Source organism: Periplaneta americana, chromosome 3 (assembly GCF_040183065.1).
Source record: "Periplaneta americana isolate PAMFEO1 chromosome 3, P.americana_PAMFEO1_priV1, whole genome shotgun sequence".
Classification (NCBI taxonomy): Eukaryota; Metazoa; Arthropoda; class Insecta; order Blattodea; family Blattidae; genus Periplaneta; species Periplaneta americana.
In genome coordinates this window covers 142,053,867-142,070,112 of record NC_091119.1, presented here as the reverse complement: position 1 = coordinate 142,070,112, position 16,246 = coordinate 142,053,867, and the positions used below count along the sequence as shown (strand labels likewise).

Below are 16,246 nucleotides of genomic sequence, written 5' to 3'. Positions count from 1 at the left end.
ACCTCAACCAGAAGAACTAACTGACGAGGTGACTTCAGGGACGCATGAATCAGAACATGAAGTAATAGGAATCATTACACTGGAAGATATCCTTGAAGAACTAGTTCAGGAAGAAATAATGGATGAAACAGAAGCTGGTGAGTTTGATACACAGAAAATCCATGCTTTTACATAAAATTGCTGAAAGGCAGAAACAAAAATATGTATGATTATGCACGGAATGAGAGCATTTAATAATTTGTGCTGGGAATATTTTAATATTGGAGAATTCACTGAATAAACTAAACTTCATAAATTGTTTTTATTATAGTACATATAGTACATTATAGTACATACATAATCTGCATTACCGTTATTTTATTTTTACTGTACGAGGAGCAGTATATAACATTTATTGAGTAATTTGTATTAAATCTGAATTTTGTATTCATAAATTCTCATCCTTTATATGCTAGTAAAACTGTTATGCTTTTTTTTTACATACAGAAATTATAAGTTTGAAATATTTAATATTTCCCTTTTGTATAAGATTATAATTTAATTTTTTATACATCTTGATTACACAACTTTTAACACTATATCACTTCGGAATATATAATTTATTGCTTTCAAGTGTTAAATATTAGGTTATGATACTGGTACCTTAATTTTTTACTTGGTTATTTAATGAAGCTGTATGAACTACTGGGTTATGTAGCGTCGATGAAATTGGTAATAGCGAGATAGTATTTGGTGAGATGAGGCCGAGGATTCGCCATAGATTATCTGTCATTCACCTTACGATTGGGGAAAACCTCGGGAAAAACCCAACCAGGTCTTGGGATGATCTTCAGAGTCGTTATTGTAACTTGGTTATATTCCAGGGAGGCAAATTAGATTCAGGCATATTATTTTAAGTTATCATGATCAGTATAGTCATTACTAAATACTGTTTTCCATTATAGGTATTATACATGCTCGGTATAAGAAATATGGATTCCCTGCTCAACTTGGAACTCAACATGAAGATATTCAAATATCTTCACAATTAAAGCAGGCTGCTTTTCAGTATTTGAGAACATGTAAGTGATCATTCATATCAATGTTTTAATAGTAGGCCTATTTTTCACTGAGTTATTACTTTTTCTTTATAAATAACGAAATCATATTTGTAAGTGGTTGATAGAAAAGAGCATAAAAATATACGGTCTTTTATAACAACCGTAGTACTACTGGTACTATTTCAAGTTAAATATGTTCATGGGAAAGACATGTTGAACACTGTTAGTCAACAGTGTAGGTTTTGTAGGACGTATTTGTTGCATTTCTTATTAAAGTCTCTTTAATATTACAGAATTTGTTCGAAAACAATAGTAGAATAAATTTGCTCCAGAGTCACTTTGTCTGCTTAGATTATTAGATAATGTGCCAGGGACTGAACTCTGAATCTTGTGTTGAGAAGCCATTGGGCTGAAGTGTGGGTGAGTCCCTATAGTGGAACATGCTACGAGAGGGTAGAGACATAATTTATGTGCTGAGTGGTCGTAAAATGTTAATTTTTATAATAATTTTGTTATATAACACAGCCCTGTAATATCTTTTCTTCCTTGTTGTTTTTGTTAAGGTTTAAGGGGAGGCAGAGGTGAAATTTTGAACAAAACTGAAGAAAATTTGGTTTTTTTCCATTTTTATTATCTTTATACACTATATTTTCATATTCCGATGTCAGTTTTTGATTTCGTTCCCTTTAAAGTATGAAATTAAAACCAAGATAACTGTATTACTATATTATTCCAATAATAAATTAATACTTATTATTTATATATCTTCTCTGAACATATAAATAAAAAGAAACATTGAAAATTTCTTACAATATGGTGCATGGAGCATTTTATATCAAACGATATAAAGTGTTATAAAATTATTAATATTTACAGAACTATTGTACTTAGAAAGTTGAAACTTGGTATGTCCATTACTAATAACATACTTAATATCCATGATCAATTTCAAACAAATCGGATAAATTTTGTGGATTTTGAAATATTCACCTCTGCCTCCCCTTAACAGTGGGTGATTCACGAAGGTGCAGTATATTGTTCACATACCTATTAGAATTTATGGTTTCGTGGAAAAAAAGTGGTCCAATAATTCGTGTTGCACTAATTGCACACCACACTCCAGTTTTCACATCATGTAGAGGCTGTTGATGTAACTGATTTTCGGAACTCCAATATCTATTGTTCTGCGAATTCATGTAACCTTATAAATGCAGCCAAACTTCATCAGGGGGAAAAAAAAAAAAAAAAAAAACCATTCCAGAATCAACCTCCCCATCATGCACAGATTGCAATAGGCAGTTGCATTATCGACGTCGAGCAACAATATCCAAATTTGTCAGTCTGTGCATTAGGGTTATTTTATAAGGTTTCAATCTGAGTTTATGCACAGCTCTGTGGGCAGATGCTACTGATACAAGCAGTCTAAAATGCTAAATGAGGCAACGATTTTCTCGAACTTCTTTCTAAGGTCGCTCCTATCTCGTCTAACTTTTCCTTGGTTAGAACACTTGGTTTTCTAGTTTTCTTTATGTTTAACACAAATCTAGTCTCTTCAAATTTTTCTAATAATCTGTTATCAATCTTCTTAATGTATCTGTATATCGTCGATTTATTGGGAACATGTATTTCAGGAAATGTATGCATAAAAGCAAGCCAACATTCCACATACAACTCTGTTCTTGCATACATAGTTTAACACAGTAAGCACTCGTTGCTTGTAGTGTATAACATAATGAACGAAACTACACACAATAAGAATGAACAAATGTGTAGGTACTCAATCACACAGCAAATGAAACTGAACGAGGCTAAGTAATACACACTGTTTACAGCTAAGGCATCTGCAAGACTAATCTTGTTAAGAGAATCTGGAGAGGCCGCCAGCTGCGCAATCAGTGAGTGCTGCCTTCCTGCCAAGCTAATGCTTTCCTAGCAATGCCTGAGACCGCGAGTTGCATTGTACATGAGAAACCCATTATTACATTCAAATTTCAAAATAATATCAAAGGACCAAAAATAATGTACTTACGGTAATACCACAGTCTAGTATATACAGTCACGAAGCTTGAGTTGATGAGGGTACTAGGAATAATAGACTGTGCAGGTACTATTTAGCATTGTCTGTGATGAGGTGATAGTAGCGATCCTAGTGGTTAGCAACTGTCTATGGATGCATATTTCCTACGTATTGAGCTTCGTGACTGTTTATACTAGATTGTGGTAATACTAAAAGACATTTAAGCGCATGAAAAATGAAAATATTGGTTAAACTAGCACTGAGTTGTTCCTCGTACTCTACTTCCACATCTTCAGATGTCTCCTCATTAATACCAACATAACTTTGGTGACATTACAAAAGTTTCACGCTAGTGTACACTCACGCTGTGCCTTGCATGTACAAATGTGTGACAGGTTAGGTTAGTTTAGCCCAGTGGTCGTCAGCACTCGATGAAATGTGCAAAGGGTACGCGGTGCTGTCCCGTGTGCACTGTCGTGCAACAGGGAGAGATAGAGAGCATACCCGCTAGCAGCTACGGAGTGCACCCTAGTGCACTGCGTTTTCCGCGGGTAAGAGAGACTAGCCCCAGCGTGCTCTATGCTGACGACCCCTGGTTTAGGCTTTTGTTATGCCTTGCATATACGAATCTGTGAGAGGTTAGGTTAGGTTAGATTAGTTTGGGCTTCTATTATGCCTTGCATATACGTGTCTTTTTTTTTTTTTTTGCTTTCTTATATTGTCAGTACCGTAATAATATAGTGTAATGGAGGATTTTTCCTTTCAAAATCATCAGAACAAACTCTGCACTAGTTTCTCCAAAATATTCAGTCTGCAACCCATGTAGGCCAAATATCCCAGTACAGTAGGCCTACTTATTTTGCATAAGGCTCAGTGGCAATAGCATTGATTTTTCATGCTGGTAACTCGAGTTCAAATTCCAGTAGGTCCAAATGAAATTTGTAGTGGACAAAGATAGTGCACCGAGTGCAGTGTCTATGACAGCAAGAAAAAAAAAACTACGTCACATTTGACTTTATAATATCAATATTTATCTTAAAAATAACTTATTATAAGACACATCACTTGATTGAGATGTACAACTATGTCTTTTTCAGTGGTGGATCCATTCAAGTCTGAGAGATTATCAGAAGCCTGTCTACATAAACTTCTCAGTCAAAATGTAATAAAAAAATTTACATTAAAATCCAAGAAAGATAGTTACAGAGATTCCGAATGTTTCTTATATACAAAGGTAAAGAATTTTTAATTCAGAAAACCAATGCGAATACTCCTGGCATTCTAGGCATGCTCAGCAATTTTTTTAATTAAATATTCTTTATTTGTAAATACAGGTATTGTACTGATACTATATTAAAGAAATATATGTATTTCTGTGTTTTTGTAAGAAAGAGTCACATTAATAAACAGTGGTGTATGCAGGATATCTTTGTGGGGGGGATTTCCAGTTAGATTTCTGTGTCTAATCATAAAATTATATATTAATTGTAGTAAAATTTCTGAAGACTGATTAGTGTAATATGTTACTAATCAGCGATGTATGCAATGGAGAGGGAAAGGAACTGGCCATGCCACTTCATTATCTCTTGGCTTAGTTGCCTCGTGAGTGATGTCTTATTGGTGTCACGTATGAGGTTCAAACCTGTCTTTAGACAGTTGACTAAACAAACCACAATAGTAAAATTAACATTTCTTTCGACATCTGACAGCTTGCTAGCCACGTGGCTTACTGGTCTGATGTCATGGCAACGTTTTGTAAGTCCTTTATACAAGGACAGTTCTGTTACCTAGGCAGTTTCATTACAAAATTATATTAATGAAAGTGCAATCGAAATTAAACAAGCCTTCATTAGTAGAAAAAAAGGTACTGATCTCATAAACATCTAAATAAGAGAACCATTAATTAAAAATTTCGTATGGAATGAAATGCAAGGAAATAATCGAAATGTGATTCTGGAGCAGAATGTTAAAAACCAGCTGGACGATTGAAATGTCACGTATCGATGTTGTTCCTGCAATGTTTTTAATAAGTTAGGATGTGATTGATTTGTTTATATCTCTGATCAGGGCAAGCAGGCAGACTACTTCATTCTTATATTGGAAGGACGTGTAGAGGTAACTGTTGGCCAGGAGGACATGTCTTTTGAAAGTGGACCCTTCAGCTACTTTGGCGTACAAGCACTGAAGATGTCAGGTGACTGAAAACATTGTTATAAATTGTTAAATAAAATAATTAAAAAATATTCAGTCTATAGGCCTATACTTTCTCGAGTTTGTGAACTTATTAATTCTTTCAGTCATTAATTTCAAAGACTAGGCTGACAAGATAGGGCATGAATTTTAGTTATACGTTTTTAGAATATGCTTCCACTATTTTTGTTACATGTCGTTAAGCAAAGTAATAATGTTGGATAGTTTCCAGATTGCGTGTTAGATATTTCTACACTACGACCAGCCTCATGGACTAGTGGTCAGAGCTTCTGACTACAGTTCATGAGGTCCCAGATTCGATTTCCGGTTAGAACACAGGAATTTTTCGTTAAAGGAAAATGTTCCTGTGTTCGTCCATGGTCTGGAAATTAGTTAGGCTTAGGTTAAGACCTCTCCTGGCACTTCATAAGGCGGAGTAAAATTCCATAGAGTTACATAAATTTGAAAATCATAAGGTTCCTCCACTGAACTTTGTAGATCCGTCAATATTTTATTTTGATAGTGTTCTGTCAATCACCACTGCTTTTGTATTATATTAACTTTCAGGAACATATGGGCTAGGTCTATGTATTCAGTACAGTGTATTGATTCTTATAAAGCTGAAATTATATGAATTGTAATTTTCGAGCTCAAAGACTAATCTCAAAATAGTTTTCTATGCAACTAGCAATTCTAAGTCTGACTTACATATGTTAACAGTGGACTCTAAAATGGAAGGAAAGTACCGGTACATATCGGATTATACTGTACGAGCCTTAACGGATCTCACATACATATATATCATCAGTTCAATGTATTCTGAAGCTGTAAAATCACAAACAGAAGTGGAAGAAAGTAAGGTGAGAAAAATGTAATTCCGATTTAAACATACAGGTAGGCTACCTACTTGAGTTCATTTCATTATTTCTTTACCTTATAAATAAGTTTATTTTCTTTTTATTGTAAATCGATAAGCGTAAAATTGCGTATTTAGTAAAAAAAAGTTCGTGAATAACTTTTTTGTACATTAGCATTATAAACAGGTTATCGTTAGTCAAATTCGTGCATAATATGCCACATTATTAAACTAGTGTCGTAAAAATATTACCAGCCAACTAAAACCTCAAAGTTAACATTCTGAGCTCATTCAGACGAGGCCACTTTTACTGCCACTTGTGAATAATAGATATAAATGATGACCTTCAGATGCAGCCACAGTCATAGAATAGTGGTTCTGCAGACAGTCTGAGTGGTTGGCTTTGCCACTGGTGGCGGCCACTAAAAGTGATGCTTCACTTCGCAATACATAGAATTAATTGTAGATAAGTAATTGATTAACTAGTGGACTTACTCGTGTTAATTATGTAAGTCTGTGCGGCTTACAGCTGTTTCGGTGCATCGTCATACCATCTTCAGAGTCTACTAGATCTCGGCGTCATCTCGAACTTCTCTGCCTGTTATGTGGGTGCATTTGATTGTTGAAAGGTGTTGAATAGTGGAGTCAAATAGTGTGTGTGTACTGAAATTGATCTGTGTGTTGAGAATTTGATCAGGGTGTGTTTTAGTGTGTTTGTATATTTCGTATTGTTCTAGTGTGTTAAGTTTTTGGTTCTTGGGTTGTATGTGTAGGATTTCCATGTCCGCATTTATGTTATTGTATGTATGGTTAGCATTGGTTATATGATGAGCGTATCGGCAAGATTCAAAATGGATAAATTGTAGATTTCAGACAGGGCCACAGCCACGCCACTGTTTTAATGGCGCGTTTGTGGCACTGCTAATGGACAACTGTCGGGTCACCAATTCCTGACACCGCCACAACAGTACCGGCTATACAGCCTATTGTGCCATGGTGTCTTTTCTTCGAATTTCATTGATAATTCCTACTAAAAGCTCTTAAAATGATTTCTTAAAATGCGAAAAGAAGGAAAAAAACTTTTTGTAGCAGGTATGTGTTGGCACAGAGACATAGACGACATACTAATACTATACAAAGGAAACAAAGACAGATACAAAACCTACATCAACACATAAGCAGAATACACCCAAAGCTACATTACACATTAGAAATCGAAAACAACAAATCCATAAACTTCCTAGACATCATAATAACAAAAGTTGATAACAAACACACATTCAAAATCTACAGAAAACCCACAACAACCACATACATACATAACACATTCAAACACCTAACACAACACAAACATGCTGGATTTCGAGCCACGATACAAAACTACTCAACATACCAATGAGCAGCAAGACTACAAAGAAGAGCTAAACACAATCAAATACATACCGGGTAACACAAAAAAATGGATACAACCCCAACATAATAGACAACATAATAAAAAAGACAAAACATAGTTACAAGAAACATAGGAACACAAAACAAACATAAGAACACAAAAAATACATCACATTAACATACGAAAACAAAAAAAACACACAAGATCGCATCTTCTTTAAAAAAATTAAATTACAACATAGCATATAGAACACAAAACACTCTACAAAAGCATCTCAGCACACAAACAAACAAATACAACCTCACGGGTGTATATAAACTCACATGCAATAATTGCAACAACTTCTACATCGGACAGACAGACAAATCATTTAAAACACGTTACAAAGAACATATCACAGCCATAACCAAATCACACAACACTTCCACATACTCAGAACACATCACAAACGCCAACCACACCTACAGCAACATAGACACAGACATGGAAATTCTACATATCCAACCGAAAAACCAGAAACTGAACACACTAGAACAAGACGAAATATACAGATTTACAAAAACACACCCACAACAAATTTTCAACACACAACTCAATTTCAGAACAGACACATTATTCGACTCCACACTACACCACAAAAACGTGCCTCCACATGAGATAAAAACAACAGAAAACCCGAAGACCAGGCCAGTTCTGAAGATGGCCCCCAGGCCGAAACTAGTCAACTAAGGTACCAGTAACTTAAAACCTAGTTCATTAACACATTATATATATGAGCGAGAGCGAGAGAGAGAAGAGTTCTTCTGTATTTCTGGTATGAAATTCTTGGAATTTTGCACTATGTCATATAGATGTATAAACAGTACTTTGTAGCTACATATGAGCTTCACCATTAAGAAAGAAAAAGAAGGGAAAATTTATCTGTTGGATCCGTTATCAACAGTTATTCTCTATGTTTGTACATCTGCGCAAAAAACTAAAAATTGTCGCCTCATGTGGACCGTGAAAACCATATGATTCTGCAGTTTTGCTTTATTTTTCAGTGACTGGATATCAGCAAATTACGATTGAGCATATCTTAAAAACAGCCTTACACCAATTTCAGCAAATTAATCATCATTTAATAGTACATTTCTTCTCCATAATCAGCGCAGAATAAACAGTAACATTAAAAGATGAGGAGATTCAACTGTGAGACAGAGAAGGAAATATTTCAATATTGTTTACTAATGCTTAACAATGGAAAAATTTCATTCCAAATTTAAAAGTTGTAATTAAATTAATAAAAACAGATAATATATTTTATACACTGTACAATTCATTTAATGTCATGCACAGTATAGTACATATTTTACAAACATGTTATCTTTATAAATGATTAGAACTCAGAGGATGATGGAAATTGACTGAATCTAGTCAATCAGGTAAAAGAACATCACAATTTAAATATTAACACAGTGGAGTTGTTATTTATTTAATTGAAATAACTTAATAGTTTAATCAGTCATTTATAAATGAATAACATAAAAGAGTCTTTAAATCTTTTTAAGGTATACATTATAGGTACCGGTACATCTCAAAATCTGTGCTTCAGTGGCTGACCATGATAATATCTTTGAAAAATATTGGAGTGCAAGAGGTCAAATGACTTTATTGTCAAACGCCTGGCATTAGAAAACAACAACATCTATTTTATATTTCTTTGCTAATCTGTATTCAACACAAGTATACGTAGTTTCTTTACTGGATGGTGATATGCAATTTCAATCCAAAATTGGTGAAATAATAATAGTATAAATGCACATGAACGTGCATAAAGTTTTGGTCTATCGTTCCTTGCTGTATTCATTTAGAGTCTTTGTCCTCTTTGTGCATACAAAGAAATGATATCTTTCACGTTACACAGTTTGCACACACACTTTTCATTTGGATCATGATAAAATGCTTTCATGCAGAGTTTATGATGAAAGCCATGTAACTGGTGAAATAATGGCAGGCAGGAAAGAGGGAAACAGTATATCAATGTTCATCCAGGAAAATGAAAGGGATTGGTCATAAATTGTTTATGGACAACTTTTTTCTTCTCCTGAATTATATGACGACTTGATGACTTCTAAAATCAGTTGCTGTGGTACTGTTAAACCAAACCAGAAATGAATGTCCAAAGAAAGACTTGAAACTGAAACGAGGTGACATACGAACGAGGACTAAGAATGGCATGACAACAATGATCTGAGGAGACAAACGAAACGTACACATGCTGACCAACATGCACAATTCACCAGCAGAAGGTAACTTTTGTGATGAACATGATAATGCCACAGTCTAGTATATACTGTCACGAAGCTTGAGTTGTGAGGGTGCTAGGAACAATATACTGTGCCGGTACTATTTTGCATTGTCTGTAATGAGACGATATTAGCGATCCTAGTGGTTAGCAACTATCTATGGATGCATATTTACTACGTATTGAGCTTCGTGACTGTATATACTAGACTGTGGTAATGCTATAAAGCCTACCATTATTGAGGACTTCACAAACACATGGGGTACATCAGTAAGAGTGACAGGATGGCAGATAGTTATTCTGTCAGTCAACGTTCATGGAAATGGACAAAAAAATTCTTCTACCACTTCTTGGACCTAACTATCCTAAACAGCTGGATTCTGCAGTCATTATGTGGCACCAAGTTGTCACACAGAGATGTCTACAGTTGGTGAGGGATTTGCTGGTTCAAGGATGTAGAGAGCCACGACAGCAGCCTGCTCTACAAGGAAGGCCACATAAGATGCAAGACAATGTTGGCCACCTTGATATAAAGGACATCCAGCATTGATTGGAAAAAGGGAATACTACGTCTTTTCCCACACCGATTATGGGCATCTGTTCTGAGATCCATAGTGGAACAACATATGGCAGAATTTCAAATGCTTACTGTGACAACACTATGAGCCACAGCAGAATGCTAATGCTATTAGTAGTTAAGCCATGAACTAACGTAACTTGTGTGACCATGCCCAATGACACCATTTCCCCTTCCCCTCGCTAGGGGCATGAGGACACTGAAGTTGCATATTTTTTTTTAATCCAATGCCACCAGGTTGTCTTTTCGACATTTCTGGTCTTCTCTCCTGGCTGTGGCTTAATTGTAACCCACTTCTGAGGTTGGGGCGCCTGGAAGGCGGAGTTACATTACCCCGATGATGTGATAGGATGATTATGATAATGTGGTCTTAAATCTAAACTTAACCTAAATTCCAGACCATGGACGAACACAGGAATAATCCCCTTTAAGGAAAAATTCCTGTGCTCTAACTAGGAATCGAACCTGGGATCTCATGAACTATAGCCAGAAGCTCTGACCACTAGACCATGAGGCTGGTCTGGAATTTCAATGTAGCGGATGGGGAAAGAATGGCTTTGACGGGTGACGGATTTTCTGGCATAAATTACGATTTACATCGCCTTTTGACTTTTTTAGCTGCTGTCATTTTTAATTGTTTAATTTTTGAGGGAATGTCGACCAACCTAGCACATCAACTGCAGAACTAGAGGCAGATGATGTGGATGAATTATTATTATTTTAATTAAGATTGGTAAGAAAGTGGCGTTAATATTTGTTTTCATTTTTATATAGATATATTAAGTGGGTTTTATTTCTTTTTAATTTTAACGGATTCTGACGGATTTCCAGGTGTTAGATTGACAGGAATACAATTTATATGTTGGGAACACTGAGTTACAGATTCTGCAGCATGAACTTCATACTGCTCCACTAGTGAGTAGATCAACCAAATTTTAACGACTTTTTGAAAGTAAATTTCCCATATTGTAGCACACTCTCATTTTCAACCATATAAAAGTTGCATATAAAATTAGTAATGCCACATGGCCTTTCTCAGTAATATCTTGGCACCGAAAGTAGCTACAGGTCTGTGCGGCTACTAGTTTGAATTTTAATCGCGAGTTCTGTAATATTAAACTAATAATAGACACGCATGATACACTTTGAGTGAACTATAATGTGAGCTGAGGCTAATTACTTCAGAATATCGCTTCATATCAAGAGAAAATATATTGCATCCCCTTCATTAATAAAATTGCATCTCTTACCATAGACCATGCTCTCCATTCGTAAACCGAAAAAAATTAAAACATTCAAACCAACACAAATGTAGGTAGCTGTTTCATCCCCAGAACAGTGCATGATATATTCTACATGCCAGTGTATCCCTGATATGGCTCGAATATTTTTTTCTCCTCTGCACTTTCGATAGAGAAGAGCGTTTTTATTTATTCATTCTATTTTATATATATTTTTTAGATGTACTGGTATTGTAAGTACCCAGGTCTCTTTGGATCCTTGCCTAAGAGTAGTGCACAGTTGCAGTACTTTGACACTTCTCGAACAGATGCCTAGCCTATGCAGCGAATAGGTATTATAAAGAATGGACACTTTGCGTTGGTACCTTTGATGTAGCCGGACTGATTTCAATGACCTTCAAGCCATATAAGGCGTGAGATTCTGCTTTCTCCCTAGAGTTGGCGCTGACATCACACCAGCTAGCAGTCGACATAGCGGAAATATAACACATATAATTAATACATCTAGGTACATTATGTACTCAAATAAAATAAATTGGATCCATAAAATAATAAAGCTGTCATTAACTGCAATGTCTAGACTCTAGAGTTCCTTTATAATGAGATTTGAGACGTTGACCCCAACAACAATTAAAATATGTAATGATTTGATAGCGCTGAAAATGGAAAAACAAAACTCTTACGAGAAGTAAAACCATATACCTATATTATATACAAATATTAAACGAATTCGATACTTAATTTTATAATGTATTATATTATTTTATAATATAATGTATTATATTATTTTATAATATAATGTATTATATTATTTTATAATATAATTTATGATACCTGAAATATAAAATATTATTATTACAACTAGTTTGTCACTGAGAAATAAGGAAGAGCTGTTAACTTGAATTTATTTGAAGCAAAGCGTTACTGGATTATGCAATAAGGTAGGCGATGTTTGGATCCTGTGTCTCAACTCTATTCTCAATTATTATCTTAGCGTATGCTCGATTACACTAACCTCTAGCGCTTGAAAGTGGAACTATACGCTGGCGCACAGAGAAACAAAACACAGGAAAATTCGCTCAGTGTCCATTCTTTATAATCCCTATTCGCTAGCCTATGGTCTGGTGAAAAGAGAGACTTGGAAACCAGGAAAAACTGAAGTCCAGAGACCACCTCTGGAATCAAACCCCGGGACTCCCGAATACAAGGTGGATGTGTAGTATGGCTTATACCACAGTCTTATACCTTAGTTACCGTAACAAAATAGTAGGCCTAATTCATTGGCCAACAAAATGGGGAATAAAGAGAAATGGCTATTAATTATATCAAAGACTATTTTTTTCCTCTTGTACGGGGAAGGGAGGGACCCAAAGGCTGCACTGCAGCCTGAGGCTTATTGTGCTTACCACTCCTATTCTGATTTCTGTGAATGATTGGGTAGCCGAACAGTCGCGCTCTTGTACAAGTACACACGATGTACCTCGAACTTAGCCCAGACTACTGTACTAAACAATTTAGTTGGGAGTACAAAATCAGCATAGGCTTTTGTTCGATATAGACGTTTGTAAACAACAACAACAATAATAATAATAATAATAATAATAATAATAATAATAATAATAATAATAATAATAATGATTATTATTATTATTATTATTATTATTATTATTATTATTATTATTATTATTATTATTATTATTATTATTATTATTATTCTGAAGGGATGGAAGGGAACACACCGCAAATTGTGACGTTGCACAGAGGCACAGATAAAATAAAAGAGTTGTGTAGGAAACAACGAGTTAGAAAGAGAGAGAGAGAGAGATATAGAGTGGCCATTGCGCCTCCATGTTTGAAGAAAATTGAACGACCGTCCGCCATTAACCAAAACAAAGTGGGCGTGGCGATAACTTAAATTGCAATCGCCAGCTGTCAAAATTTCGTTTACATAAATCAGTTAAACTGAAGTGGAAAAACCTAGTATTTCGTCAAATATGTCAAACTTAATCTAAAATAAAGACCTTATGTACGCTAAATTCAAAACACTTGAGCTATTCCTAGAAGGAATAACCTAAGCAAAATTGTCATGTACGTATGACAAGAAGCCTAGCAAATATACTGAAGAAAATATTAATATTCCTTGCAGTGGCGTGCGGTGCTATTTCTCGATGGGGAACAGGTCAGAAATAACACATAATAATAATAATAATAATAATCTGTATTTTGATTTAGCAATATTACCAATTCCTATTCTTTTTACTTCATTTACAACTTAATCACAAAAATAATATGTTAATATAAAACAAATTAATGATATAGTATTATTGTTATTATTATTATTATTATTATTATTATTATTATTATTATTATTAGGCCTAAATATATAATACCGTTAACTAAAAATAAATAAACCTCAATTAAACCTACAATTTACCGCTTGACGAGCATCCAGTTAATCATTTCACAGAATTATAGTAACTACTTTGAAAATGTCTTGTATAAGATTTTGTTTTAGTTTTAAGTTATGTAAGGAGAGGAGTAGGTTTGCCATTCAAAATAACCGCGCTTTTCTCAGCAAAATTTATCGAACTAAATGCTCTCCACTTCAGCTGATCGATAACACAACACTCGCTGTCTTGGTTTGCATCAGGGCGCTCGCGCTCGGCCTCGTTGAAGTTGGAAGAGGCAGGAGTCGCCTGTTCCATTGCCATTGTTTCGTCAGATTTAACTCAGGCCGCCAATGCGTAAATCGTAAGGATTTTTAAGAACTATTATTGTATAATTTCACACACAATATTATGTCACATGGAAAACTCTTCGAACTTAATTGTTTTCCGAATTATCACTATATAAATAAACTAGCTTGATGAAACAGTATATTTCAGACTCCTCAATACTCCGCGAGGGAAGAGGTAACTTCTACAGCTTCCAGCGATACTCGGGTAAGTTCGTGTCCGCTCGAGCCTGCTTCGGAGAAAACATTGCTTGAGACTCCCACTCACATCATCACGCACAGCAGACGGGAAGGGCCCGAGTCGTTTTCACTTCACTGCAATAAATCTGCTAACGATAGCTGTTTTCGCTTTTCGAAAACTGCAAGTAGGCTTATCCTTTAGAATGAAGTACATCTCACAATCTCAGTTAAGGAGGCAGGGAGGAAGGGAACAGCCTGTTCCCTCTGTTCCATGGAGGAACCGCTACTGATTCCTTGGTTCTTTTAAATGCGACCCGCAAGATTGCCTATAAAATGAACGAGTATGATTCGGTTGATATTATTAAATTGTTTTCCCAGTCTCTACACATTGCAAAACTATTTATTATATCATAAGATATAGAATGAAAGTAGGCCCTAACTCTAACTGTAGCAAACACCCTTTACCCCCAAGCTTGTAATTTGGGTAAAACTAAAGTCGACCGTGAGCAGTCACATATCTCTTGACCTCAAGATGGCGATGCGCAAAAGTGTTCAATTTTGGGTCGAGGAACAGTGCTCCTAGTGAGTCTAGGTTAAACTATAAAACGTCTTTGGTGCTCGGGCCTGTATACTTATTTTTATATCCCACCCAAAGAGTTTGTAATATATAACTAGAGACACCAACGGCGCTAGTTTCGCGTACAAAATTGAACCGCTGTTCGGCCGCCATTAAAGGGAGTTGATGCTTCGGCGGGAGTGCAAGCATTTCATGCTTATTGAGGAGTACGAATAAATATAAGTACACTTGAAGGGAAATAATAAGAAAATGGTGAAATACTGCGCCGCAAATATTTGTTCAAACATAGCTACTATTGTAGGATGCCCAGGAAAGCATGCATATCTTAATATTTGGAAGAATGTTCCAAATGCAGTTCTTCCTTTGCTTCTGTTTACAGAATGTCGGAATATTTCTTGGATAAAGTTTTTCCAGAAACACATTAATCAGGTTTATAAGGTTGATTTCAACAATGTATGTAAGGGTTAGGTGCCATCACATTACAGTGGATTATAATAGCAGAGTGCATAAGAAAATCCGCAGACTATATCTGTCTAAAACTGTTTTGTTTCACAATAAATTAATTAATCATATAATTTCCGTTTTGTACAGCATGTACTTCTAGTTTCTGGTTGTATTAAATGCAAAGAAATTAGTGAAAATATAGCTGATGGCATAGCTAGGCCTATTATTACCACTGCTACTCGGTCTACTATGACCACTACTACTAGGCCTACTATTACCACTACTACTAGTTCTGTTATTACCACTACACTGACTAGGTCTCACTACTACTAGGCCTACTAATACCACCAAAACTAGGCCTACTATTACCACTACTACTAGGCCTACTATTACCACAAAAATTAAGCCTACTACTATCACTAATACTAGGCCTACTATTACCACTACTACTAGGCCTATTATTACCACTACTACTAGGTCTATTATTACCACTACTACTAGGCCTACTATTACCACAAAACTAGGCCCACTACCACTAATACTAGGCCTACTATTACCACTACTACTAGGCCTATTATTACCACTACTACTAGGCCTACTATTACCACAAAAAATAAGCCTACTACTACCACTAATACTAGGCCTACTATTACCACTACTACTAGGCCTACTAGTGCCACTACTACTAGGCCTACTACTATTACTACCAC

At 35.4% G+C, this 16,246-nt stretch overlaps 1 long non-coding RNA gene across 1 annotated transcript; it reads left to right on the top strand.

Annotated features, from left to right (window-relative positions):
* Positions 1-723: 723 nt before the first annotated feature.
* LOC138697150 (uncharacterized) lies at positions 724-8,806 on the top strand. Its single transcript, XR_011331542.1, has 5 exons — positions 724-1,061; positions 4,155-4,291; positions 5,125-5,251; positions 5,968-6,107; positions 8,540-8,806. It is a non-coding gene; the product is annotated as an uncharacterized lncRNA (long non-coding RNA).
* The last annotated feature ends 7,440 nt before the right edge of the window (positions 8,807-16,246 follow it).